This window comes from Dermacentor silvarum, chromosome 1 (genome assembly GCF_013339745.2).
Source record: "Dermacentor silvarum isolate Dsil-2018 chromosome 1, BIME_Dsil_1.4, whole genome shotgun sequence".
NCBI classification, from domain to species: Eukaryota; Metazoa; Arthropoda; class Arachnida; order Ixodida; family Ixodidae; genus Dermacentor; species Dermacentor silvarum.
Genome location: NC_051154.1, coordinates 126,468,412 through 126,473,618, shown reverse-complemented (window position 1 = coordinate 126,473,618; position 5,207 = coordinate 126,468,412). Strand labels below are relative to the sequence as shown.

Here is a 5,207-nt window from a genome sequence, read left to right as displayed (position 1 = left end):
CCTATAACTTGTAGCAGTGCAAGTTTGTCATCGTCTGATACCACTGTTGCATGACACAGTGCGTATTTGGTGCCAGAAATCTGTTAGTACAGCTCATATAAAAAAAAACATAGTTATTTATTTAACAAGGTTGCTTATCCGGGGTTTTTTAAGCATTGCTTTTTTTTAAGCATTAACAAAGAGAAGATTGCCGGTGAGTACACGCTGGAGATCGTGCCCCGCGGCTCACAATCATCGGAATTGATGGCTACGAGAGCGAGGAAGGACGGCACAAATGCTGCAGCGTTAGGTTCACCTTATTTGTTGCAGATAATGCGCTTGTTTACTGAAATTGCTCGCACGCCGCTTCCATAAATGTATTTTCACCGAGCCTCTTGTTCATAACTATTGTCCAGGTCAAACAGCTACTGCAATTGCAATCCTATTTAGGCGCGCCTCATAAATAATTAAGTTTTTATTAAAGAGTCATGATATCCGTGTACAGCTCAACTTCTCTATTCTTCTCTATAGTCATTTTTTTATTTTTATTGTTCTTTTCGTCTCATTTGCCTTATTGTTATTTTTTATCAGTTTGTCTGTCACGGCATGTCCAGATCATCAAATTATACGAGACCACTCGGTGACAGTGAGAAGCTATAGTATACTTTGCGTAACATGTCACGTGATTCGTGTAATATTTACTCATAGTTCACGGCTGGTCAAGTAACTCGGAAGATAAAGAAGTCGTGTTATAATTTTTTATCCCGCATGATACTTTTTCTTATAGTAAATTTTGTTACGCTGTTTAGCTGTGATTTTTCAGATGCAGACTTCTGTTATCCATTGCGGAATATCCAGTCTTACTAACAAACTACAACAGAGCCCCTGTGGCTTTTCCGCAAGGAAATTTGAAGAGAACAGCAGTTCTTGCGCTCAGAGCAAAAGTGCACGTCCATTCTACGTGCAAATGGTTCGCTCATGTAGTTTGCGCAGAAAGTAAGTGTTTAACGCTGATGACTTTGATGAAAAACACCGCCCAATGGAAGCTATCTAAAATGCGTACTGTGCACCGCTCAGAAATCGACCCAATATGCCGGAACGCGTGAATCCTAAGGACTTTCCATGTGCGAAGTTTGCGACCGAAGTAAAGCCTTGCACTCGTTCGGGCTAGGCAACATCCCAGAGAGCCGTGTTTGAAGGCAATGCATGCAACGAGACAGCTGCCAATAACTGGCGGGGAGTGGTTCATTAAGGCACACGGTGCCATCAGACGCGTATTTGCTATGCATGAATCCGACCGACTGTCGAAAGGGAACCGAGAGCCGATTACGGCACGCCCTGCGCCGACTGGTCCATTACCACACGAACAGAGCACTCGGTTCGCCAAGGCCAATGAATGTAACGAGAACTGCGAAAGTCGCTCTGCTGAGGTCGAGCTCGAAGCCTGCTGGAACACGCAGTGAGGCCGCAACCGGTGCAGCAAATTTCTTGGCAGCCAGCAGCAACGGGCAGGATCGACAATTCGTTAGAAGTAGCTCCTGGTAATCAGAGTTATGGGGCTTATTTCGAGCGAGAAGTTCCACCTAAACGTTTTCTAGCTGCATGCTAGAAATTTATCTCACTTCCACTTTGTTTAGAATTGAAGCTACGATAACAATCTGATCAATGGAGTAAAGAAAGTAGGTTTCATGAAGAACAGTCTCCGTTTCAACGCGATGTTCACAAGAACCAAGTTTAACAAGTAAACTTTTTAAAATAACTAACGTGTCACTTTCACTGGAAATACCTCAGAAGCGGCAAGCATTTTTTCAACGCTACACTGATGTTCCAATTGCAAGCCAATCTGCCTGACTATCACACAAACTGAAGCTGGTAGCTTCTAGGGAACATGGATTGCATCAGAATGCCAGCGTTATGAGGCTCCTATATACGAAGAATAATGAGCCGGTACTTAATGTGTAGAGCCTTCTTTGTTGAGTGGGACTCTTTCGGCAGTCATATCTACATGTATAAGGAGAGATGACAATGGCGTTGATATATGCCAACCATTAAGGCATATAATGATTTCTCTTGAAATAAATAAACTATGTTCACAGAATCTGCCAATTTAGCCTGAAGCCATTCCACGTCCCTCAGTGATTCGTATTTGTCAGAAATGTGTCGTTAGTCTCATTGTTATAGCGCGCAAGGTTGCTACAGAAATTCGGTTTGGCCATTAGATGGGCACATGCAATTCACGAACGTCCACAATCGCACCTCAATGTTGCGCACCTGCACAATAAGTAAGTACTCGGGAGATTGGTGCTGTACTAGTAGCCAGTACCAACTACGAGACTGAAAATGTTCCACAAATGGCCTGACAGTAAGAATAAAATAAGCAGTTAGCAATCGATTGGACATTTTTGCGATGTTAGCTTGGTTGTTCATTCATTCTTGACTTAAAGCGCAAAAAACGAACACACAAGAAGGAACACCAGAAAGGCCAAGTGCTGGTTTTCCTTCTTGTGTCCTCGTTTTTTGCGCTTTAAGTATGAATTCTTACAAACTCGTCCAAATTTCAGTTTTTGTAAGTGTTCATTCATATCGATTTCTACGAATTCGTTTCTCTGTGTTTTGCTTGTTTATTATGCATATATGAACTCATTAGACCGGTTGGTTCACTTGTAACATTTCGATTACTTAACTGATTAATGCTTTAAAGGGCGACAACAACGTATTTTATGACGTTTCTTTCTTGTAGCTGAGCTTAGGGTAAGCGTTATCATAACTTGAGTAACGAGATCACTGTCCAAAAGCAGGTAAACCAAATTGGTGAAAATGAAACCTGGTGTTCAACCTCACGTAGGTTGATAGGCTATAGCTGTAGCTGTTCCCAAGACAAGGTGTGAGCCAATCGTGATGTTGGAAATAATACTAAAGGAGGCAGCCGGTCAATCGCAGACAGTATTTGCATCTATATATATATATATATATATATATATATATAGAGACCACGTAACAGCGAGAACACTATACAGGAGTAGTGCACTCAATGCAAAAAATTCAGTGCCATTCCACTCTGGGAAGGCGGTTGAGCAGCGCAGTTGTGTATGTGGTGATTGACCGTTGCTCCGGTGAACACGTTCCAAGTTTGCGGGATCGGGGCCACATAAATGGTTCGCATTTATTTCCGTCTCGCGGTCGTGGCCTGCAGCACGCTGGTGTCCGTGGCCCGCTCATCATCGGTGGTCTCCTTCCGCCGTCGCCACGCCCATTCCCTTTTCTGCTCACGGCGTCGTTCTTGGTAGGCACGCTGTTCTTCTTCAGAGCGTACAACACGCGGCCTACCCATTTCACAGTCAGAGCAGAACTGAGGAAAGGAGCCTACGTAGAGCAGGACGCCAGGAGGCAGAAGACACTCACATTGGTAGGCAATAGTTTGAGTACGCGGGATGGCGAACACGTGTTTATAGTAGTGCGAACGTAGACATGACCGACGTGGGTCAAAGTGCAGTATCTGTTCTTATCAGCTTAATATCTGATACGGGTTGTATTTGGACCTAAGATATTCAACTTATTTTTGCAAGTTGGCGGAGTGCTTGAAGCCTGGTTCACCTCCGCCACGGATCGGCCCAGTATTGCACTATCTTCCACATCAGCCCACCGTTTTTGGTCTACGAACATCGATCCGCTGGAAACTAGCCATATACAGCTTCGCTGTAATTATTGCAATCGTTAGGCAAATGTCATAAACAACTTGCCAGTGCATAATTATGTTTTCATGGAAAATAATAATCATCATCATCAGCCTATATTCATGTCCACTGTAGGACGAAGGCCTCTCCTAGCGATCTCCAATTACCGCTGTCTTGCGCTAGCTGGTTTCAACTTGGGCCTGCAAATTTTTAACTTCATCACCCCACCTAGTTTTCTGCCATCCTCGACTGCGCTTCCCTTCTCTTGGCATCCATTCTGTAACTCTAACGGTCCACCGGTTGTCTACCCTACGCATTACATGGCCGGTCCTGCTCCATTTCTTTCTCCTAATGTCAGCTAGAATATCGGCTATGCCCGTTTGCTCTCTGATCCACACCGCTCCCTTCCTGTCTCTTAATGTTAGGCCTCACATTTTTCCTTCCATCGTTCTTCGTGCGTTCCTTAAAGGGACACTAAAGGCAAATAAAAAGTCAAGCTAAAGTGATAGAGCAATGCTCTAGAACGTCTGAGGCGTCAATATAATCGTGAACAGAGCTTTAGTAATCGAGAAATTGAGGTAAATGCAGGACGCGATAAGAGACTCCCCAGGGACATTCAGGTACTTACCCGATGACGAAGGCACTTCTCAAAAATATAATGTCACTATTAATCAACCACTTGGATCATTTCGTTCGATTATAACACGGAAGAAAATGCTACTTGTCTACTTCTATTAGATTATTTAAAAAAATAACTTTTTGGCATTGCCCTTGATAACGACATGATTGGTGCAAAGGTTTCGTTTTCGCTCGATTATGCGCCGCGGGCTTTCGAGTTTCAGTAGTTCCGCTATCACGTAGTGCTGCGCAGGTGTTACTGGCTCGCTAAACTCGCACTTGAAATGGCTAGCAGCAGAGAATGCCACGTCCATGTTATGTCGCGGGATGCCTGAACTACAGTGGCTAGATGGGTAGGTGTGCCGACCGGCGCGTCTGGAGCGTAGTTCACCGCTTCTCCGCGTCATCACGCAAAATTGGCGCTGCGGTCAGTAGAACGGTTCCGCAGCGCGCGTCGTCTGCTACAGGTGGCAGGCGGCGAGGAAAAAAAAAAAAAGCCCGTATTGGCATAGTTGTATGTCGTCTGTTCGTGTCAGTTTCAAATTTGAAGAGCTTCGACTGGTACTGTTTGCAAGTTCCTAAGCGATGTGGAATGCTCCAGGTCAGAAAAATGACCGACGAGATTAGCGGCGGCATTACTCCACCAAAGAAGACCACCAAGGAGACTTACTGCTTCGCTCCGAACTGCAAGTCGGGCTCTAATATTGTGAGAAAGACAGCGGAAATGTTCCGCCGTCTGACAGCGGAAATGTTCGTCCGGGGCTGCTCAGTAGCTTGATCAGTATCGGCGACGTTAATGAGCTAGCGGTACACCGAAAAGCATACGTTGATGAGCTCCTCGACATTGGAAATTTGCAAGCCGCACATGTCGTGCTCAGCGCCTGCGACATCGAGCGCCGCTGCGCTGCTACAGGGAAAAGAAAAGTGACTCTAGGC

General features: G+C 45.0%; 1 non-coding gene across 1 annotated transcript; it reads left to right on the top strand.

Moving 5' to 3' along the window:
- Positions 1-3,445: 3,445 nt before the first annotated feature.
- Positions 3,446-3,627, top strand: LOC119437855 (U2 spliceosomal RNA). The gene has a single exon (XR_005189559.1). It is a non-coding gene; the product is annotated as a U2 spliceosomal RNA (small nuclear RNA).
- The last annotated feature ends 1,580 nt before the right edge of the window (positions 3,628-5,207 follow it).